The sequence below is a fragment of the Nelumbo nucifera genome, chromosome 2 (assembly GCF_055504915.1).
Source record: "Nelumbo nucifera cultivar China Antique chromosome 2, China Antique-T2T, whole genome shotgun sequence".
In the NCBI taxonomy this organism is placed as follows: Eukaryota; Viridiplantae; Streptophyta; class Magnoliopsida; order Proteales; family Nelumbonaceae; genus Nelumbo; species Nelumbo nucifera.
Genome location: NC_142650.1, coordinates 85,245,001 through 85,269,827, shown reverse-complemented (window position 1 = coordinate 85,269,827; position 24,827 = coordinate 85,245,001). Strand labels below are relative to the sequence as shown.

The window sequence follows — 24,827 nt, the reverse complement described above, 5'->3', positions numbered from 1 at the left end:
TCATACCAAACAACATGAATCAAACATGCATTTTATTTATTTACACTAAATTACAAATGTACATCAAATAGGATTGAAGCTAAGGGCATACAAAACTGTCTAACACTCGCACCATGGCAGCCCTGTGCAGTCGACCGAGTGGGAGGGTAGCGTCAATAACCTCTATGGGGATATGGTGGGTGTGGAGCCATGGGATATGGAAGGTTGTTCTGATGAGTTGGACTTTCACAAGCATGTGTTATGTTGAAAAGGAGAGGGAGGGACTTTGTTCTTGGCACACCACGATGCATGGAGGGAGGGACTTCTTTTGAAAACTCGTTACTGGGGGGAGAGACAAATTATTGTGGGATGCGAAATGTGGAGGGAGGGACGAATCGATGCGACAGAGGGCTGAATCTCAGTGGATCGTGGCAGCAAGGCCACTCTACCACTTACAATACCCCATCGCTTATTTAAGTCGTTTGCAAAGGATTCTACCCGCCACCCGGTGGGAATTGTGCTTCAAGGCGGCCCACATGGCTCATCTATCACGAGGACTTCACCAATGGCACGTGCCTTTGGGGGCCTAGAGGCCCCAACTACGGGTCGGCAATCGAGCGAAGGGTGCACACATCACATGTTTAGCCAGGATTCTGACTTAGAGGCGTTCAGTCATAATCCGGCACATGGTAGCTTCGTGCCACTGGCTTTTCAACCAAGCACGATGACCAATTGTGTGAATCAACGGTTCCTCTTGTACTAGGTTGAATTACTATCGCGACACTATCATTAGTAGGGTAAAACTAACCTGTCTCACAACGGTCTAAACCCAGCTCACGTTCCCTATTGGTGGGTGAACAATCCAACACTTGGCGAATTCTGCTTCGCAATGATAGGAAGAGCGGACATCGAAGGATCAAAAAGCAACGTCGCTATGAATGCTTGGCTGCCACAAGCTAGTTATCCCTGTGGTAACTTTTCTGACACCTCTAGCTTCAAATTCCAAAGGTCTAAAGGATCGATAGGCCACGCTTTCACAGTTCGTATTCATACTGGAAATCATAATCAAATGAGCTTTTACCCTTTTGTTCCAAACGAGATTTCTGTTCTCGTTGAGCTCATCTTAGGACACCTACTTTATCTTTTAACAGATCTGCCGCCCCAGACAAACTCCCCACCTGACAATGTCTTCCACCCAAATCGGCCCACCGAGGCATGAAAGAATGGTAGGATCCATCTAATGGACGCCAAGAAGGTTGCAGAATGGGTGGGCGAATTTCAAAAATTTTCCTACCTTCTTCCAAATGGGAATCGTAATCCCTAAATTTAGAATTCAATATTCAAGGATCTTACTTGAACCATAATCGAACCAGATCTGAACCAAAAGTAAAAGGGAGGAATATACCTGATCCGGAGAAGCAGTATCTCCCAAAGTTCATGTTCATGCCCAAAGAAGAAACCAAGATCCGCTCCTGCTGAAGATGACACAGCTGTGGGTGGAACGGAACCGGTAGAGTGCGTCCTACACACTGGATCCTTCGCAAGAATCCTCTGGAAACTCTGAACACTGAATCTTCTTCAGTCTTTTCTGCATGACTGGAGGAGAACTCCAATGATGAAGATAGAAGAAATTGCTTCTCTTCTCTCTGGAGTATGAATGAGATCTAATCTCTATTCGCAGGAAGCTTTCTTGCTTTTCTTGAAACCCTTGGTTCGAAATCTGATGTTTTTACCTCTTTTTTTTTTGGGTTTCTCCTTCTTTCTTCTTGATTAAGAAACCTCCTAATTAGGAGTTATCCCAATCCATGTCAGTATTTGGATAGGGGATTATCTTAATCCTATCTGCAGATTAAGTTAGCTTACTCCTGTTCTTATCAGGAGGTCACCAGATTCAAATCTGATTTGAATTTGGTCTCCCAGAGTGGATAAGGTTAAAGGGCCCTATCCTTTTGCTAACATAATCTCAGATCCAGCCCATAGATGGGAGATCACATCAGTGCAGCTCGAAATGGGCTTTTGGCCCATTAAGTGTTCAGTGCTTAATTTGTTTACAATCTGCTGCCCAGTTGTGCTTCTTTGTATGGCGTGGGACCCAAGCATTGATCTACACACCAGCCACATGAGTTCGGCCCAGCCTTTATTACAAGGCCCAGCCGAATTCACTAAAAAGCTTATTAAACCCCTGAGCCCATCACATGGACCCTATGGGCCCAACACTTACATTAAGTGGTCCCTGGGCCAAGCCATCTTATAAAAACCCAGGGACTGTGGGCAGGTGCAAGATTAGCCCATCAGGTACTATCCTAAATGGTCTTACATTTAACCTCTCAGCCCTTAATGATCAAGCACTACCGACAAGAGAGGACCTCTCCATCGGCTGCAAGGAACAGTGCCACACTCTCCACTCACATGGAACCCGGGAATTAAAACCATTTGCAAACATTTCGAAACCGTACATATATATATATATATAATAATTTTGCAAAACAAAATTCCAACGATTGATATCAACTGCTGGCAGTTTTGGTTTCCATCAGAGAGAGTGCATTCCCGATCATTACCTTAGTCCGACAAAGGGGCTGATCCAGTCACAATGATCACCCACTCAGATGAATTCTCAGACTGTCCCAACATACCCAGGTTTTGACCCCAATCTAAGGATCTCGCTGAATGGCATATCGTAGACAGCCCGATCCGACACCTAGTGAAGTGTCATAATCGAGACTAGGGGTCAGGTGTAACTTTCCAGTTTTGCCCATCTATCTCCAAGGTCCAGGGCAATACTGGAAATCTGGTCTGGTACATGGATTCGAATAATCCCATACTGCATGTGCCTTGGGTCTCGCCCTGGTGAACTGTTAGACAGTTTTGTATGCCCTTAGCTTCAATCAGAATGATGTACTTAATATTTGATTCATGTTCCCTTGGTATGTTTCTGTGTAATACCCTTAAACTGGACACTTAATGAGACTCGTGTTAGTTTAGAATGTTCACAGCCAGTGGGTCGGTCTGGGGAGACCTATCTAGACAAGGCTGACACTGTGGTGCCACCAAGTCGGTTGGGGTGGCCTGTCTCAGCTGCCAGGGTGAGACCCTAGGCACATACAGTGTAGGATTAATTGAATCTATGAACTGGATCAGATTTCCAGTATTGCCCTGGACCTTGGAGATTGATGGGCAAAACTAGAAAGTTACACCCGACCCCTAGACTCGATTATGATACTGCACTAGGTGTCAGATTGGGCTGTCTTTGATGTACCAATCAGTGAGATCCTTAGCGGGAGTCAAAACCTGGGTATGTTGGGACAGTCCGAGAATTCATCTGAGTGGGTGATCATAGTGACAGGATCAGCCCCTTTGTAGGACAAAGGTAATGATCGGGGATGCACTCTCACTAATGGAAACCAAGACTACCGGCCACCGATTTCAACCGTTGAGATTTGTTTTGCAAAGTATATTTTATATGAGATATAAAAGTGTATATATTATGGTTTCACAAATGTTTGCAATAAGGTTTTAATTCCCGGGATCCATATAAGTAGAGAGTGCAACACTGTTCCTTGCTGCTGAGGCAGAGGTCCTCTCTTGTCGGGCAGTGTATGATCATTATGGGCTGAGAGGTTAAGTGTAAGACCATTAAGGATAATACCTGATGGGCTAATCTTGCATCTGCCCACAGTCCCAGGGTGTTACAAGGTGGCTTGGCCTAGAGACCACTTAGGGTAAGTGTTGGGCCCATAGAGCCCATTTGATGGGTTTCAGGGGGTGCACTGTCCATAACAGTGTATTCGGCCAGGCCTTGTAATAAAGGCTAGGCCGAACCCATGTGGCTGATGTGTAGATCAATGCTTGGGTCCCACGCCATACAAGGAAGCCCAATTGGGCAGCAGTTAGGAAGGTTAAGTGAGTACATAAGCTTAATGGGCCTAAAGCCCATTTCAAACTGGGCTATTTATTTAGTTAATAATGGGGCGAATTCTGAGATGGATTAGCAGATAGGATAGGGTCTTGACCCTATCCACTCAGAGAGTCCAGATCTGAATGTGATTCAGATCTAGAAACCTCGTAATGATATTACGAGAAAGCTAATCTAATGTACAGATAAGATAAGGATTTATCCTTATCACCTGAAGAGAAGGCTGATCCAAATATGATTTGGATAAGCAGCTCCTAATGAGATTAGGAGCTGATCTTTCTAGGTTAACAAAAGAACAAGGGGGCGGCAGCCTTTAGGAGACACACATAAGATTTTCTTTAGTGCTGAAATCAAGAAAAGAGAATTCTGCACCCTGCAAATACTCTCTTGCTGCCTCCCTGTTCTTGCCGCCCTGTTTAACAGTTCGATCTCCAGTTGTGGGAGAAGTCAAGATTGGATCTTTACATCAGTTCTTTGAGAAAGGATTGAAAGGAAGCTGTGCTCACGTACCATCTTGCTGATTCTTGTGAAGGACAGTTCTTGGAGAAGAACACTACTGATTCTGCTCCATCTTGCATTGCGCCATATTAAGTGAGAGCAGTCTTTGGATCCTTCCTTGGGCGTGAACACCTTCGTTGGGAGATACTATTTCTCTGGATCTGGTTCAGTTTATGGTTCAAGAATGATCAATTTATCCCTGCATGTGATGTATGGATCTGTGATGTGCTACGTACATGGGCCATAAGTACTTGGCCCATGCTCAATCGATAGTGGCTCTTGCGCACACCATGGCTGAATGCACATCATTGCCATGGTGTCCCTTTTGGTCATCGGATGACCTCCCTCAGTGGTGGGCCCCACACCTCATCAATGTTGGACAGTTTTGTATGCCCTTAGCTTCAATCAGAATGATGTACTTTATGAGTTTAATATAAATGAATAAAGATACATATTTGATTCATGTTCCCTTGGTTTGTTTCTGTGTAATACCCTTAAACTGGACACTTAATGAGCCTCGTGTTAGTTTAGAATGTTCACAGCCGGTGGGTCGGTCTGAGGAGACCTATCCTAACAAGGCTGACATTGTGGTGCCACCAAGTTGGTTGGGGTGGCCTGTCTCAGCTGCCAGGGTGAGACCCTAGGCACATACAGTGTAGAATTAATTGAATCTTTGAACTGGACCAGATTTCCAGTATTGCCCTGGACCATGGAGATTGATGGGCAAAACTGGAAAGTTACACCCGACCCCTAGACTCGATTATGATACTACACTAGGTGTCGGGTTGGGCTGTCTTTGATGTACCAATCAGTGAGATCCTTAGCGGGGGTCAAAACCTGGGTATGTTGGGACAGTCCGAGAATTCATTTGAGTGGGTGATCATAGTGACAGGATCAGCCCCTTTGTCGGACAAAGGTAATGATCGGGGATGCACTCTCACTGATGGAAACCAAGACTGCCGGCAGCTGATTTCAACCGTTGAAATTTGTTTTGCAAAATATATTTTATATAAGATATAAAAGTATATATATATGGTTTCTAAATTGTTTGCAAGAAGGTTTTAATTCCCGGGATCCATATAAGTGGAGAGTGCAACACTGTTCCTTGCAGCCGAGGGAGAGGTCCTCTCTTGTCGGGCAGTGTATGATCATTATGGGCTGAGAGGTTAAGTGTAAGACCATTGAGGATAATGCCTGATGGGCTAATCTTGCATCTGCCCACAGTCCCTGGGTGTTACAAGGTGGCTTGGCCCAGGGACCACTTAGTGTAAGTGTTGGGCCCATAGAGCTCATTTGATGGGTTTCAGGGGGTACACTGTCTTCAGCAGTGCATTCGGCCAGGCCTTGTAACAAAGGCTGGGCTGAACCCATGTGGCTGATGTGTAGATCAATGCTTGGGTCCCACGCCATACAAGGAAGCCCAACTGGGCAGCAATTTGGAAGGTTTTTTTAGTACATAACCTTAATGGGTCTTAAGCCCATTTCAAACTGGGCGGATTTGATCAGTCATTTAAAGGGGGCGAATTCTGAAGTGGGTCAGCTAAAAGGATTGGGCTTAGACCCTATCCACTTAGAGAGTCCAAGATCTAAATAATATTTAGATCTGGAAACCTCCTAATTAGATTAGGAGACAGCTGATCTGATTTGCAGATAAGATAAGGATTATCCCTTATCACTAAGGGACTTCTAACCCAAATATGATTTGGATTAGCAACTCCTAATCTGATTAGGAGCTGATCCCTTTGAGATTATAAAAGGGGAAGGGGGCGGCAGCCTTTTACATCATCAACAGCATTCTTCTCTTAAAGAAAGAGAGATTGAGAGATTTCCTGCATACTGCGAATTCTCTCCTGCCGCCACCTTCCTGCCATTGCCATTCCTTCAGTTCGATCTCCAGTTCTTGGGAGCAATCAAGATTGGATCTTGATTTCAATCTTTTGGGAAAAGATTGATTGGAGCTGTACTCACAAGCCGTCCAGTTGATTCTTGCGAAGGGTCAAGTTCTTTTGAAGAACATTGCTGATTCTGCTCCATCCTTCACTGCGCCATCTTCAGTGGGAGCAGATTTTGGATCCTTCCTTGGGCGTGAACACCTCCATTGGGAGATAGTATTTCTCCGTATCAGGTATAATCCTCTCCCACTCCTTTTGGTTCAGATCTAGTTCAGTTTATGGTTCAAGATTGATCTTTGAAAATATGATTTTCTAAATAGGGAATACGATTCCCAGTTGAAGGGAGAGATAAAATTTTTGAAATTCACCCCTTATTCCGCAATCTTTGGGCGTCCATAGGATGGATCTCTCATCCCTTCAATCAAGAGGTTACGTGCGGAACCCTAGCCGATTTAGGCCCACCGAAATCTGTCTTCATGAAAGTCTGTGGGAGCCACTTTGGTTTGACCTAAAATAAGAACTAGGGCGTAATTAACTGTTCCCTCTAGCTAATATAAGTGCATGTGATAGGGAGATTCATATAATGAACTCTCTAAAGGCCTTCCATCATTAGCATGAGGATGGGTCCTTCAGTAATGAGGAAACGCACTAGAAAATGGGCTATCCATTTGTTGTTGGGCTTGTCTGAGTGTTTCATATGATGATAGGGGCGTCATAGACCGATGTGGGAGAGGCATCACCAGAAAATGGGAACTCTCTCACGGTACCTTGGCGTTCATGAATATGATGGGTAAGCACTCACTGGATAGAAAGGTTTACCTGAAAACGGCTCTGAACCTTGTTTGACAAAGGCCAAAGGGAAAACTCCTATGATGAGTGGATATGATCCTTCACAGAAAGGTGGTGGGGTTATGCAGCTGAAACAGTTGGCTCCATGCACCCTATGTGATTTCCCACATTTCCAGAGACAACCCGTAGTCTCCGTCACTGAGAAAGGAGGGAAATCTCAGAGATGAATAAATGGAAATAGAACGTAGATTAAAATCCATATCTATGAAATGAACATGAATCAAATTATGATGTGGACTGATGTTTGCTCTGTTATTAGAAAATGGCAAACGGATCATTTGCAAAATTACTTGATGACAACAAGTTGAAGGGCCCAAACTATGCCGACGGGTACAGGAACCTTATGCTGGTCCTAGCTTCTAAAAAGCTAGACAAAGTGTTAAAGAATCCTATCCCGGAGCGTCCGGGAGACAGGGCTTCTGAGGCCCGAAGGAGAGACTATCAGGAATGGGAGGAGAAAAACTCCCTTGCCCGGTATTACATCATTGCCTCTTTGGACAACCCAATACAGAGGCAATTCAATCAAGTCGAACATGCCAAGGACATATTGTACAGTCTCAGGACGATGTATGAAGAGCAGAATCGTTCTACTCAACAAAAGGTCTTGAAACAGTTCATGACTGCACAAATGACCAAGGGCCAACAAGTTCACGATCATTGTCTTCGGATGATGGGATATATCAACGAACTGGAGGCTCTTGGATCCAGGCTGGACCTTGCGACCCAGATAGATGCTATCCTTAATTCTTTGCCTCCTTCCTTCAATCTGTTCATCATGAACTATAACATGAACAAGCTGAATGTCAGCTTCTGCAAGAAGCTATGCTTGTTGAAGCTAGCAAAACAGGTAAGAGAAAGAGGAAGGCAAAGAAGCCTCCGAAGAAAGCCACTAAGGGCAAGAAGCAAAAGAAAGATTGAAGGAACCAATTTATTGGTAGATTCTACGTCCTGGTGTATTGACTCCGGGGCTTCAACTCATGCGTGTAACTCACTGCAGGGATTCAAGGTAAGCAGAAGGCTGAGTGAAGGAGAAGTCACACTCTACTTGGGGACTAATGCAACTGTTGCAGCCGCGGCCATAGGAACCGTGGAGTTACATTTTAGAGAAGGAACTATTGTACTGAAAGATTGTCTTTGTGTACAAAATTTAAGGATAAATTTGATTTCTGTTTCAAAACTGTGTGCAGATGTTTATTCTGTCTTCTTTAGTAATACGATTACTATTAAAAGAAACAACAGATTCATCGCATACGGGGAACTGGAGAACGGTCTCTATGTTCTACATCCTTCTCTAGAAACTAACATAACCCAAAACTATGTCGGTAGAAATCCCCAAGAAGAGAGCCCGTGATACAGTTAATCCCACGTGTCTGTGGCATTACCGACTTGGCCACATCGGTGTTGACCGAATCACAAGGTTGGTAAAGGGTGGTCCTTTGGATTTTCTAATTGTAGAAGATCTTCCCACCTGTTAGCCTTGCCTACAAGGCAAGATGATGAAACGGCCTTTTAACGGTAAGCCTGAAAGATGTACAAGCACACATGACCTAATATATACTGATGTATGTGGTCCCCTGAGTGTTAGGACACGAAATCAACACGTGTATTTCATCACCTTCACAGATGATTTTTCACGATATGGTTACATGTACCTAATGAGACATAAGTCTGAGTCCTTTGAATAGTTCAAAGAGTTTAGACAAGAGGTCGAGAAACAGTTAGGGAGAGAAATTAAAGCCCTTTGATCAGATCGAGGTGGCGAGTATCTCTCTAATGAATTCAGGGACTACTTGAAGGACAATGGGATAGTATCATAGTTAGCTCCTCCTGCTACACCACAACTTAACGGTGTTTCAGAGAGGAGGAATTTATGGTCCGGTCGCTTCTCATACACTCAGAGTTACCCACATCCTTTTGGGGTCATGCATTAGAGACTGCGATTTACGTGCTGAATCGGGTTCCAACCAAATCGGTTCCGAATACTCTATATGAACTTTGGACCGGAAAGAAACCAAGTGTCAGACACTTGAAGATTTGGGGTTATCCAGTACACATTAAAAGAACGAGTGCAGACAAGTTTGAATCCAAGACCAGCTGTTGCCTATTTGTAGGCTACCCAAAAGTCTCTGTAGGTTATCTATTCTATTACCCAAGTGAGCAGAAAGTGTTCTGCAGTCGAAATGTACAATTCTTGGAAACCGATTACATCCTGGACACCCATCGTCAGGAAATTGTTCTTGATGAGGAGAGCTAAGGACCAGTGGGAGATGTTCCACAAGTTCCAGTTAGTGACCAACCTAGAATAGTTATGGTTATGACCAGGATAGTTACCTGGTGGAAACCTTGATTAGTGAGGAGGATCCCATGACTTACGCGGAAGCTATGTTGGACATAGATTCCCAGAAGTGGGTGGAGGCCATGAGGGCAGAGATGGACTCAATGGAGACCAATGGAGTCTGGACTCTAACAGATCCGCCCACTGGGGTAAAAGCAATCGGTTGCAAATGGATTTACAAGAGGAAGAAGGGCCCCGATGGTAGGGTTGAGACCTTCAAATCTCGTCTGGTGGCGAAAGGGTACACTCAGAAAGAGGGCATCGATTATGAGGAAACCTTTTCGCCTGTGGCCATGCTTAAATCCATTAGGATCCTGCTAGCTGTAGCAGTATACCATGATTATGAGATTTGAAAGATGGATGTCAAAACTACATTCCTGAATGGAGATCTTACTGAAGATATCTATATGCACCAGCCGCAAGGCTTCAATGCTGTTGGTTAGGAAAACATGGTATGTAAACTTAACAGATCCATTTATGAACTTAAGCAAGCTTCTAGAAGTTGGAACATCCATTTTCACTCTTTTATCAAATCATTTGACTTCGAGCAGAATCCGAATGAAGCCTGTGTCTACAGGAAGTACAGTGGAGATAAGGATACCTTCTTGGTCTTGTATGTAGATGACATTCTACTCATTGGGAATGATGTAGGAATGTTAACTTTGGTGAAAGTATGGCTATCACAGCAATTCTCCTTGAAAGATCTTGGAGAAGCCTTCTATATACTGGGTCTTCGACTCTATAAAGATAGATCGAAGCAGATAATAGGATTATCCCAATCTGCTTACATCGACAAAATAGTCAAAAGATACAGCATGGAAAACTCCAAGAAAGGAAATGTTCCGTTCAGGCAAGGAGTCACTCTCTCCAAGAAGATGTCTCCCATGACCTCTGAGGAGATTGATGGCATGAAAGACGATCCCTATGCCTCTGTCGTAGGGAGCATCATGTATGCCATGCTGTGCACTCGTCCTGACATTGCTCAGGCAGTGAGTGTAGTAAGCAGATTTCAGGGCAACCCAGGGCAGGAGCATTGGACTGCTATGAAAAACATACTTATGTACCTTCGAAGGTCAAAAGAGTTTTGTCTAGTATTTGACAGTAGCTCACTACAGATCCAAGGGTATACAGATTTCGAATTTCAGTCAGACACAGATGATAGAAAATCTACATCTGGATATGTTTTCACGATAGGATCGTGTGTTGTTTCTTGAATGTCGGCAAACAGGGGTCCTAAGTAGCAAATTTATAGTCCACAACCCAAGCCGAAAGCATTGTCGTATGTGAGGCTGCCTTATGAATGAAGGTATTCATTCCTGAATTTGAAATTCAGCACATCACCCATTTCATTGTTGTATGACAACGCTGGACCTACGGGAGGATAGTGTAAAGAGGTAGCATCAGCGGAGAATGTGGTAAACCCATTGACGAAGCCACTATCACAGAAAGTGTTTGAGAAACACGTCGAAAGCATGGGACTCTGGCTAGTACCTGATTGGACCTAAGTGCAAGTGGGAGCTATTAGACAGTTTTGTATGCCCTTAGCGCCAATCAGAATGATGTACTTTATGAGTTTATTGTAAATGAATAAAAGTGCATATTTGATTCATGTTCCCTTGGTATGTTTCTGTGTAATACCCTTAAACTGGACACTTAATGAGACTCGTGTTAGTTTAGAATGTTGACAGCCAGTGGGTCGGTCTGGGGAGACCTATCCTGACAAGGCTGACACTATGGTGCCACCAAGTCAGTTGGGGTGGCCTGTCTCAGCTGCCAGGGTGAGACCCTAGGCACATACAGTGTAGGATTAATTCAATCTATGGACTGGACCAGATTTCCAGTATTGCCCTAGACCTTGGAGATTGATGGGCAAAACTGGAAAGTTACTCTCGACCCCTAGACTCGATTATGATACTGCACTACGTGTCGGATTGGGCTGTCTTTGATGAACCAATCAGTGAGATCCTTAGCGGGGGTCAAAACCTGGGTATGTTGGGACAGTCCCTGGGTGTAAGACCATTGAGGATAATACCTGATGAGCTAATCTTGCATCTGCCCACAGTCCCTGGGTGTTTGTTACAATGTGGCTTGGCCCAGGGAACACTTAAGGTATGTGTTGGGCCCATAGAGCCCATTTGATGGGTTTTAGGGGGTGCACTGTCCATAAGAATGTATTCGGCCAGGCCTTGTAATAAAGGCTGGGCCGAACCCTTGTGGCTGATGTGTAGATCAATGCTTGGGTCCCACGCCATACAAGGAAGCCCAACTGGGCAGCACACTAAAGAAAATCTGATGTGTGTCTCCTAAAGGCTGTCGCCCCCTTCATCTTTTGTTAATCTAGAAAGGATCTTAACGTATACTCTCTTGCCGCCTCCCTGTTCTTGCCGCCCTGTTTGCCAGTTCAATCTCTAGTTGTGGGAGAAGTCAAGATTGGATCTTGACATTAGTTCTTTGAGAAAGGATTGAAAGGAAGCTGTGCTCACGTACCATCCTGCTGATTCTTACGAAGGACAGAGTTCTTGGAGATGAACACTGCTGATTCTGCTCCATCCTGCATTGTGCCATCTTCAGTGGGAGCAGTGTTTAGATCCTTCCTTGGGCGTGAACACCTTCGTTGGGAGATACTATTTTTCCGGATCAGGTACAATCCTCTCCTACTCCTTTTGGTTCAGATCTGGTTGAGTTTTTGGTTCAAGAATGATCCTTGAAAATATGATTTTCTAAATAGGGAATGCGATTCCCAGTTGAAGGGAGAGAAAAAATTTTTAAATTCGTCCCCTTATTCTGTAACCTTTGGGCGTCCATGGGATGGATCTCTCATCCCTTCATGGCCGAGACAGGCCATCCCAACACTTGGTGGCACACCAGTAACAGCCTTGGCAAGATAAATCTCCCCAGACTTATCCAATGGCTATGAACATCTAAAACTAACACGAGTCTCTATAAGTGTCCAGTTTTAGGGTCTTACACAGAATCATACCAAACAACATGAATCAAACATGTACTTTATTTATTTACACTAAATAACAAAAGTACATCAAATCGGATTGAAGCTAAGGGCATACAAAACTATCTAACAGCTCCCACTTGCACTTAGGTCTAATATGGTACAAGCCGGAGTCCCATACTTTCCACGTGTTTCTCAAACACCTTCTGTGTTAGTGGCTTAGTCAATGGGTCTGCCACATTATCCGCTGATGCTACCTTCTAAATTAGGACGTCCCCTCCACCAATGATCTCCCGTAGTACGTGGTAGTTCCTCTCGATGTGCTTTGACCTCGAGTGGGCCCGAGGCTCTTTAGCCTGGCCGATCGCTCCATTGTTGTCACACAACAACAGGATGGGTGATGTGCTGGACGGTATCACTCCAAATTCGTGTATGAATTTCTTCATCCACACGGCTTCCTTGGAAACTTCACTTGCGGCAATGTACTCGACCTCGGTTATGGAATCTGTAGTGGCACCCTGTTTGCTACTTTTCCAGCAAACAGCACATGATCCTATCGTGAAAACATACCCAGATGTAGATTTTCTATCATCTGGATCCGACTGGAAATCAGCATCAGTATACCCTAGAACTTGTAGTGAACTACCATTGAATACTTGACAAAACTCTTTTGCCCTTCGAAGGTATTTGAGTATGTTCTTCACAGTAGTCCAATGCTCCTGCCCTGGGTTGGGTTGGAATCTGCTTACCACACTCATCCCCTGAGCAATGTCTGGGCGAGTGCGCAACATGGCATACATGATGCTCCCCACGGCTGAGGCATAGGGAACATCTCCCATGCTCTTAATCTCCTCAAAAGTCTTTGGAGACATCTTCTTGGAGAAAGTGACTCCATGCCTGAAAGGAACGTTTCCTTTCTTGGAGTTCTCCATGCTGTATCTTTTGACAATTTTGTCAATGAAAGCAGCCTGGGATAATCCAATTATCCGCTTTGATCTATCTCTATAGAGTTGAACACCCAGTATATATGAAGCTTCTCCAAGATCTTTCATGGAGAACTGCTATGATAGCCATACCTTGACTGAAGTCAACATTCCTACATCAATCCCAATGAGTAGGATATCATCCATGTAGTACACCAAAAAGGTGATATTATCCCCACTGGACTTCCTGTAAACACAGGGCTCATCCGGATTCTGCTCAAAATCAAATGTTTTGACAGCTGAATCAAAGCGGATGTTCCAACTCCTAGAAGCCTGCTTAAGTCCATATATGGATCTATTAAGTTTACATACCATGTGTTCCTGACCAGCAGCGATGAAGCCTTGCGGCTGCTGCATGTAGATATCATCACTAAGATATCCATTCAAGAACGCAGTTTTGACATCCATTTGCTAAATCTCATAGTCATGGTACGTTGCTACAGCTAGCATGATCCTTATGGATTTGAGCAGGGCCACGGGTGAAAAGGTTTCCTCATAATCAATGCCTTCTTTCTGAGTATACTCTTTCGCCACCAAACAAGCTTTGTAGGTCTCAATCCTGCCATCGGGGCCCTTCTTCCTCTTGTAGATCCATTTGCAACCAATTGCTTTTACGTCGAAGGGCGGATCTACAAGTGTCCAGACTCCATTGGTCTCCATTAAGTCCATCTCATCTCTCATGGCCTCCACCCACTTCTAGGAATCTATGTCTAACATAGCTTCCACATAAGCTACGGGATCCTCCTCACTTATCAAGACTTCCACTAGGTAACTATCCTAGTCAAAACCATATCAGATTGGTGGTCTGGATACCCGGGTGGACCTTCTAGGTTGGTCACTACCTGGAACTTGTTGAACATCTCCCACTGCTCCTGAGCTCTCCTCATCAAAAACTATTTCCTAACGATGGGTGTCCAAGATGTATTCGGTTTCTAAGAATTGGGCATTTCGACCGCAGAACACTTTTTGCTCGCTAGGGTCATAGAATAGACAACCCACCGAATCTTTTGGGTAGCCTATAAATAGGCAACGACTGGTTTTGGACTCCAACTTGTCCGCATTTGTTCTTTTAACGTGTGCAGGACAACCCCAAATCTTCAAGTGTCTTACACTTGGCTTCCTTCTGGTCCATAGTTCATATGGAGTTTTTGGAACTGATTTGGTTGGAACCCGATTCAGCACGTAGATAGCAGTCTCTAATGTGTATCCCCAAAAGAATGTGGGTAATTCTGAGCATACGAGAAGTGACCGGACCATGTCCAACAAGGTCCTATTCCTCCTCTCTAAAACACCGTTGAGTTGAGGTGTAGCAGGAGGAGCTAGTTGTGACAGTATCCCATTGTCACTTAGGTGCATCTATTAATGTCATGCCATACTCGATTGGTAATAAACAAATCGAGCGTGCCATGCTGGACTTAGGTGCATCTATTAATGTCATGCCATACTCGATTTACTGTGCATTGAGACTAGGTCCTTTAAAAGAGACTAGAGTTGTTATTCAATTGGCTGATCATTCTAATGCATACCCAGAAGGGATTGTTGAGGATGTATTAGTGCAGGTTAACGATTTGATCTTTCCAGCTGATTTTTACATCCTAAAGATGGAAGAAGACACAGCCACGAGTTCAGCCCCACTTCTATTAGGTCGTCCATTCATGAAAACGGCCAAGACCAAAATAGATGTGGATGAGGGTACCCTCTCCGTCGAGTTTGATGGAGAGATTGTAAAATTTAATATTTTTGATGCAATGAAATATCCTAGTGAGTGTCATTCGATCTGCTCTATGGATACTATCAATTCGATTGTGCAGGAAGTCTTTGGAGAGGAGGACATGGATGATGAGCTAGAATATAAGGCACAATCAGACAGGGAGGAGGAGATCGATGCTCCTATGATACTCCAGAACCTGAACAGGAGGTAAGGACTTCTGATGTTCAATCGAAGGTTTCTCACACAAGGCTGCTGCCCTCTGTTTTGCAAGCTCCAGAGCTGGAACTAAAGACCCTACCTGATCACCTAAAATATGCCTACTTGGGCGAAAAAGAGACATTGCCTGTGATCATTGCAAAAGGGTTGACTGAGGAGCAAGAGGAGAGGCTCATCAAAGTCCTAAAGGACCATAAGGAGGCAATTGGCTGGACCCTAGCTGACATAAAAGGGGTCAGCCCCTCAATTTGCATGCATAGGATCCTTTTGGAAGATGATGCCAAACCGGTTAGAGAACCACAAAGGAAACTCAACCCGGTAATGAAAGAGGTAGTAATGAAAGAGGTGCTTAAACTGTTAGATGAAGGAATAATTTATCCAATTTCAGACAGCAAATGGGTAAGTCCTATTCATGTTGAGCCTAAGAAAACTGGGATGACTGTAGTAAAAAATAAAAATAATGAACTAATTCCCATGAGGGTACAAGGTGGCTGGCGAATGGTAATAGATTTTTGAAAACTCAACTTGGCCACTCGAAAGGACCATTTTCCCCTACCCTTCATTGATCAGATGCTAAAGAGGCTGGCAGGTAAGGCTTTCTTTTGTTTTCTCGATGGATTCTCCGGGTATTATCAGATTGTTATTGCGCAGGAGGACCAAGAGAAAATGACATTCACTTGTCCATTCGGCACCTTCGCCTACAGATGAATGCCCTTTGGTTTGTGTAACACTCCGGGCACTTTTCAAAGATGCATGATGAGCATATTTTCTGATTTTATTGAAAAATGCATTGAAGTGTTCATGGATGATTTTACTGTTTATGGTGATTCGTTTGATGATTGTTTGAATAGTTTAAGTAAAATTCTGAATAGGTGTGTGGAAACAAATCTTGTCTTAAACTATGAAAAATGTCATTTTATGGTGAAGGAGGGTATTGTGTTGGGACATGTAGTTTCAGCCAGAGGAATAGAAGTCGACAAAAATTGATTTGATTGTGAGTTTACCTTACCCTACAAATGTTAGGGAGGTTCGTTCTTTTCTTGGACATGCAGGCTTTTATCGCAGGTTCATCAAAGATTTTTCAAAAATTGCCCTGCCATTGTCCTGCTCGAAAAGTCTTGGATAGTGGTCTGTATTGGGCCACCCTATTTAGAGATGCCTACTTGTTTTGTAAAAACTGTGAAAGATTGTTAGACAGTTTTGTATGCCCTTAGCTTCAATCATTTTGATGTACTTTTGTTATTTAGTGGAAATAAATAAAGTGCATGTTTGATTCATGTTGTTTGGTTTAATTCTGTGTAAAACCCTAAAACTGGACATTTGTAGAGACTCATGTTAGTTTTAAATGTTCACAGCCGTTGGATAAGTGTGGGGAGATTTATCCTGCCAAGGCTGATACTGGTGTGCCACCAAGTGTTGGGATGGCCTGTCTCAGCCATCAGGGTAAGACCCGAGGCACATACAGCATGGGATTACTTGAATCCTTGAACCGGACCAGATTTCCAGTCTTGCCCTGGACCTTGGAGATAGATGGACAAAACTGGAAAGTTACACCTGACCCCTAGACTCGATTATGACACTTCACTAGGTGCTGGATCAGCCTGCCTTTGATATGCCAATCAGTGAGATCCTTAGTGGGGATCAAAACCTGGGTATGTTGGGGCAGTTTGAGAATTCATCTGAGTGGGTGGTCATAGTGACAGAATCAGCCACTTTGTCGGACAAAGGGTAATGATCGGAAATGCACTCTCTCTGATGGAAACCAAACTGCCGGCAGTTGATTTCAATCGTTGGAATTTTGTTTTTGCAAAATTAATATATTTACATATATATGTACGGTTTCAAAATGTTTGCAAATGGTTTTAATTCCCGGGATCCATGTGAGAGGAGAGTGCGGCACTGTTCCTTGCAGCCGAGGGAGAGGTCCTCTCTTGTCGGGCAGTGCTTGATCATTAAGGGCTGAGAGGTTAAGTGTAAGACCATTTAGGATAATACCTGATGGGCTAATCTTGCACCTGCCCACAGTCCCTGGGTTTTTATAAGATGGCTTGGCCCAGGGACCACTTAATGTAAGTGTTGGGCCCATAGGGTTCATACGATGGACTCAAGGGGTTCATTGAGATTTTCAGTGAATTCGGCTGGGCCTTGTATTAAAGGCTGGGCCGAACCCATGTGGCTGGTGTGTAGATCAATGCTTGGGTCCCACGCCATACAAAGAAGCCCAACTGGGCAGCAGATTGGAAACTAATTAAACACTGAATACTTAATGGGCCAAAAGCCCATTTCGAGGTGGGCTGATATGATCACCCATCAATGGGGCGAATTTGAGATTGAAGTTAGCAAAAAGGATTGGGCTCTTAGCCTTATCCACTCTTAGAGACCAAATTCAAATCAGATTTGAATCTGGTAACCTCCTGATAAGATCAGGAGTAAGCTGACTCTATCTGGGAAAGGGATTAAGATTATCCCCTATCCAAATACTGATTTGGATTGGGATAACTCCTAATTAGGAGATTTCTTAATCAAGAAGAAAGGAGGAGATTTTCGAATGTACCAAGAGGGAGAGAAATCAGATTTCGATCCAAGGGGTTTTGGTAAGCAAGAAGGGTTCCTGCGATTTGAGATTAGATCTCATACTCTCCAGAAAAGAAAACAGTTCAGCCTTTTCGTTTCTGGAGATCTCCTCCTGCCGCCGCCATCTGCATTATTGCAAGATTTGATCTTTGCAGAAAAGAAAGTCAAGAAACCAGTTCTTGACATCAGTCTTGCAAGAAAGACTGAAAGAATTCAGTGTTTAGTACATCCAGGGGATTCTTGCGAAGGATCCAGTGTGTAGGACGCACCCTGCTGGTTCTGTCCCATCCACAGCTGTGTCATCTTCAGCAGGGACAGATCTTGGAGCATTCTTTGGGCGTGAACACCAACTTTGGGAGATACTGCTTCTCCGGATCAGGTATAATCCTCCCATTTATTTTTGGTACAGATCTGGTTTGATTAGGGTTCAAGTAGATCCTTGAATATTGTATTCTAAATTCAGGGAATATGATTCCCAGTTGGGAGAAGGTAGGAAATTTTTGAAATTCGCCCCACCCATTCCGCAACCTTTATGGCGTCCATTAGATGGATCCTACCATTCTCTCAAAGATGTCAACAAACAGGTACACTATCTTGCAAGAATGAGATGCCCCAGACCCCCATTCTTATATGTGAAATATTTGATGTTTGGGGCATTGATTTCATGGGACCCTTTGCCCCCTCTTGTGGTTTTTCTTACATACTTTTGGCAGTCAATTTTGATTCAAAATGGGTGGAAGCCAAAGCCACCAAAACTGATGATTCTAAATGTGTTGTAGGGTTTATAAAGTCTAACATCTTCAGTAGGTTTGGCATTCCTCGAGCCATCATAAGCGATCAAGGGACCCATTTTTGCAATAGAACAGTTGAAGCCTTGTTGAGAAGATATGGGGTGCATCACTGAATTGCCACTGCTTATCATCCCCAGACTAACGGGCAAGCTGAAATATCTAATAGAGAGGTAAAGTCCATCTTGGAAAAGACGTTGAATCCAGAAAGGAAGGATTGGAACCTACGTCTAGATGATGCTCTCTGGGCATATCATACAGCTTACAAGACCCCAATAGGTATGTCCCCTTACAGGTTAATTTTTGGCAAATCTTGCCACTTGCCAGTGGAAATTGAACATAGGGCCTATTGGGCAATCAAGCAATGCAACATGAATATGGAAGAAGCAGGGAAGGAAAGGAAGCTCCAATTGCAAGAGCTGGAAGAGTTGAGGTTAGAGGCATACGAGAATTCAAGAATCTACAAAGAAAAGACCAAATCGTTCCATGACAATGCACTCTAAAGAAAACAATTTAAAATTGGACAAAAGGTCTTAGTGTATAATTCTTGACTTCAACTCATGCCAGGTAAGCTGCGTTCCAAGTGGATGGGTCCGTTTACTGTGACTAATGTTTTTCCCTATGGTGCAATAGAGATCAAAAGTCTCGACATAGGTAAGATTTTCAAGGTGAATGGACATCGATTGAAGTTGTTCCATGAGGATGCAAATGTTCCCTCTACGGTAGACATCTCGTTGGACATTCCACGGTATTCATTGGATTAAAGGAGCAAAAAGAGGACGTCGAACATAACGACATTAAACAACTGCGCTTCTGGGAGGCAACCCATTATGTTTAGTTAATTTTGTTATTTGGTTTTGATATTTGTGTTTAGCAGGAACCTCAAAAAGCGAACAAGGAAGTACCCCCAAATCCTTCTACTTTATGCATAATCACATACATTGGGGACAATGTATAACTTAAGTGTGGGGGGATTAGGGAAATCTGATGGAAATTTGGGATACCTTACCGTCTTGAAATTTCTGCTCCTAGAAACTTATCCTTGAACGATTTCAACTTATCAAGAATCATGTGCTTAGGTTGAATAGATAAGATAGGATGCAAGCATGACTAACTGAATCTTTCTAAGCTGCATATGGTACCTCATGATTTTAATCGATCAATAGGCAAGATGCATAAGGGTTTGATTGATTTTCACATAATTATCTATCAAACATGGGTTGATTATTCTAGAACTTGTTGTGTTAGGCATATAGAGACCACGATCAATGAATTCATGGATCAAGCAGTGAAACCCCATTGATTCTTGTGAAAAAAAAAAGAAAAGAAAAAAAAAGAGTTTGAAAATAAAATCGTGACCAATGTGAGATGGAGCATAAAATGCACTCACATTTAGAAACAAAAACAAATGTGAGATGGAGCATAAAATGCACTCATATCTAGAAACGAAAACAAGTGTGAGATGGAGCATAAAATGCACTCACATCTTGAAAAGAAGGTAAGGGTGAGATGCAGCATAAAATGCACTCACCCTAGAACCCCAACCCCATTCTCACCTTCAGATCCTAGGAACTCACACTAAGTGGTGGAGATGTGATACATAGCAAGCTTATGGCAATAAGCACACCTTGTTTTGATTCAAAGAAAAGTAATTGCATCTGGCTGAATTGGTTTGTTAAAAGCAATGAGAACGTGCAATCCAAGGAGTTTAAGCCCTAGAGGCTTGCCTCCTTGACTATCAATTTAACTTGGGACCATGAGGAATGATGATTTGCGATCACTCTTGGACAAGAAAAAGGGGAGAAAGAGATGAAAAGGGAAAGGTTACCAAGACTGGACTGAAGCATGCATTGGACCAGGCCTCGTCGAGAGGAAAAGAAGAGAGATTCATTAGTTAGGTTCTCCTGTTTTGCTTGAATTTTGCCTTGCCCAAGGACGGGCAAAGTTTAAGTGTGGGGGGAATTGATGAGACTTAAAAGAACCTTATTTTGTCCCCTTAATTTCATCCTTTTACACTACTTTAGCACTTAAATGCACTTGTTACTCTTGTATTTCGATTCAGGGCAATAAAGAAGGCAATTTGAAGGAAACAAACCAATTCGGGTGATTTTGCACAGTTTCGGCGACAGTCAGTGATCTGGGCCTAATTTACAGTTCTGGACTCCGAATTGGGCAATTCAAGAAGCATTAGAAAGAAGAAAGAAAGGCCCACAACTTTACTGTTTTGGGTTTTGACTGATTCGACCCGCATCGAGTACGAAACCGGGCCCAAAGTCGGAGCAAGTTCGCAACCAGGCCCATTTAACAGCTGAAGCCCAACTCGCAGAAGAACATGGAAGCAGCCAAAGTAGCAGAGAAGCCCAACTCGGATACAAGAGTCTAGAGTCCTAATTCGAATGTAATCTCCCAAGAGAGAGAGAGTCTTATTAGATCTAAACTTTGAATGTAATCCTATAAGGATAAGAAGGTTGGGGATTAGATAAGAGATAGGATAGGATTAGTTCAAAGAAGATCAAGACTCCCTAAAGATAAGATGATCTCCTAGAAGGAGTTGGAAAATATCCCTCTCCTTTGGCTATCAGGGGACTACATACATCAGTATGTATTAGGTCAAGAGTGCCTGCAGATCTTTCAGGCTTACCGTCAAATGGCCACTTAGTCATCATACCTTGAAGGCAAGGCTCACAAGTGGGAAGATTTTCTACGGTTAGAAATTCCAAAGGACCATCCGTGGGTTTTACTGCATCACGATTCCTTTTCTTGGGATTTTTGACCGACGTAATTTCGGTAAAGTTAGTTTCCAGAGAAAGATGTAGAACATAAAGACCGCTCTCCAGTTCCCCGTAGGCGATGAATTTGTTATTCCGTTTAACAGTAATCATATTACTAAAATAATTAGTATATCCATCCACACACAGTTTAGAAACAGAAGTTAAATTTCTTCTTAAGTTCTGTACATAAAGACAATCTTTAAGTACATGTACTCCTTCTCTAAAAACTAATTCTACGGTTCCTATTGCCGCAGCTGCAACACTTGCAGTCGTTCCCAAAAATAGTGTCACTTCGCCTTCACTCAATCTTCTACTAACTTTGAACCCTTGCAGTGAGTCACACGCATGAGTTGAAGCCCCGGAGTCCACACACTAGGACACATAAGTAACTAACATATTAGTTTCTATGACACAAGTTTCGATGTTACCTTTCTTAGATTCCAAGTAGGCAGGACAGTTCCACTTCCAGTGGTCGGTCTGCTTGCAGAAGTGACAGACATCAGATGCCTTGTTCTTCTTCTGCTTCTTATGCTTGGCAGTTTTCTTCTGGGGCTTCTTTGCCTTTCTCTTTTTCTTGCCCGATTTGTTAGCTTCAGCAAGCATAACCACAGGCTCATCCTTCTTGAGTAGATCCTCGGCTCTCTGCAACATATTGCTGAGTTCCTTGATGCTGAAATTCAGCTTATTCATATTGTAGTTCATTGTAAACGCATTGAAGGAAGAGGGCAAAGAATTCAGGATGGCATCCACTGGCATGCCAAGATCTAGCCCGGATCCAAGAGCTTCCAGTTCGTTAATGTATCCCATCATCCGAAGACAATGGTCATGAACTTTCTGCCCCTTGGACATCTGCGTGGTCATGAACAATTTCAGGACCTTCTGTCGAGTAGAACGGTTTTGCTCTTTATACATTGTCTTTAGACTGTCCAATATGTCCTTGGCTAATTTGATCTGATCGAACTGCCTCTGTATTGAGTTGTCTAGTGAGGCAATGACAAAGCAATGGGCTTGGGAGGATTTTTCACCTGTCCTCCCAATCTTGGTAGTCCCTCCTACGGGCCTCAGAAGCCCTATCACCTGGGCGCTCCGGGGCAGGATTTTTCACCACCTTATCTAACATTCAGGAAGTTAGGACCAGCATAAGATTTCTGTACCAGTCGGCATAGTTTGGGCCCTTAAGCTTGTTATCGTCTAGTAGCTTTGCGAATTGTCTGTTTGCCATTTTCTGATAAAACAGCAAAGATGTTAGTCCACAACCTTAGTTTAATTCATGTTACTTACATAGACATGGTTTTTAATCTATGTTCCATTCCCATTTGTTCATCTCTGAGATTTCCCTCCTTTCTCAGTGACGGAGACGACGAAATGTTTCTGAGATTTCCCTCCTTTCTCACATGGGGTCCGTGAAGCCAACTGTTTCGGCTGCATAACCCCACCACCTTTCTGTGATGGATCATATCCACTCATTAAATGAGTTATTTTTTGACCTCTGTTAGACAAGGTTCAGAGCCGTTTTCAGGTAAACCTTTCAGTCCAGTGAGTGCTTACCCATCGTATTCAGGTTACGCTAAGGTACCGTGAGAGAGTTCCCATTTTCTAGTGAAGCCCCTCCCACATCGGTCTATGACGCCCCTATCATCTTATGAAACACTCTGACAGATCAATCAGCAAATGGATAGCCCAATTTTATGGTGCGTTTCCTCATTACTGAATGACCCATCATTGTGCTATAATGACGGAATGCCTTTAGAGAGTCCATCATATGGATCTCCCTATCGCATGCACGCATATTTGCTGGAGGGAACGAGATTATGCCCTAGTTCTAATTTAGTTCAAACCAGAGTGGCTCCCACTGACTTTCATAAAGTAAGATTTCTGGTGGGCCTTAATCGGCTAGGGGTTCCATACGCATCCCTTTTCAGGGTTGTGGGGCCCACCAAGCAAGGAGGGGTCATCCAATGACCTTAAGGGACACCATGGTAATGATGTGCATTCAGCCATGGTGTGCGCAAGAGCCACTAACGAGTCTTCATGGGCCAAGTGCTTGTGGCCCATGGTCACAGCACATCAAACATCCAACTGCCCTGGACCTTGGAGATAGATGGTCAAAACTGGAAAGTTACACCTGACCCCTAGACTCGATTATGACACTTCACTATGAAAGAATGGTACGATCCATCTAATGGATGCCAAAAGGTTGCGGAATGGGTGGGCGAATTTCAAAAATTTTCCTACCTTCTCCCAACTGGGAATCATCTTCCCTGAATTTAGAATATTATATTCAAGGATCTTACTTGAACCATGATCGAACCAGATCTGAACCAAAAAGCAAAAGGGAGGAATATACCTGATCCGGAGAAGCAGTATTTCCCAAAGTTGGTGTTCACGCCCAAAGAAGAAACCAAGATCCACTCCTGCTGAAGATGACACAGCTGTGGATGGAACGGAACCAGTAGGGTGCGTCCTACACACTGGATCCTTCGCAAGAATCCTCTAGAACACTGAATCTTTCTTAGTCTTTTTCGCAAGACTAATGTCAAGAACTGATTTCTTGACTTCCTATTGCAGCAAAGATCAAATCTTGCAAGAGGGAATGGTGGAGGCTGAAGGAGAACTCCTGGGACGAAGGGGACTATTTTTCAGTCCATATTTCTCACGCTTGCTGCTCCAAATCTGATGTTCAATTACAGGGATTAATTCGGCCCACCTTTAAAGCCCTGTTTTAATTGGTTAAAACTGCAAAAGCCCACTATTGTGAGAAAATGTATGGGCCAAACTGCTAACTGCTATTCAGCCCATATACCTATTAGACAGTTTTGTATGCCCTTAGCTTCAATCCAATTTGATGTACGTTTGTTATTTAGTGGAAATAAATAAAGTGCATGTTTGATTCATGTTGTTTGGTTTAATTCTATGTAAGACCCTAAAACTGGACACTTATAGAGACTCGTGTTAGTTTTAATTGTTCACAGCCATTGGATAAGTTTGGGGAGATTTATCCTGCTAAGGCTGATACTGGTGTGCCACCAAGTGTTGGGATGGCCTGTCTCGGCCACCAGGGTAAGACCCAAGGCACATGCAGTATGGGATTACTCGAATCCTTGAACTGGACCAGATTTCCAGTATTGCCCTGGACCATGGAGATAGATGGGCAAAACTGGAAAATTACACCTGACCCCTAGACTCGATTATGACACTTCACTAGGTGTCGGATCGGGCTGTCTTTGATATGCCAATTAGTGAGATCCTTAGATGGGGATCAAAACCTGGGTATGTTGGGACAGTCTGAGAATTCATCTGAGTGGGTTATCATAGTGACAGGATCAGCCCCTTTGTCGGACAAAGGTAATGATCGGGAATGCACTCTC

The 24,827-nt window shown here is 43.5% G+C and overlaps 1 pseudogene; it reads right to left on the bottom strand.

Annotated features, from left to right (window-relative positions):
* Nucleotides 1–371: 371 nt before the first annotated feature.
* LOC148802411 (25S ribosomal RNA) lies at nt 372–1,346 on the bottom strand (annotated as a pseudogene; the record flags this gene model as incomplete).
* Between the last annotated feature and the right edge of the window lie 23,481 nt (nt 1,347–24,827).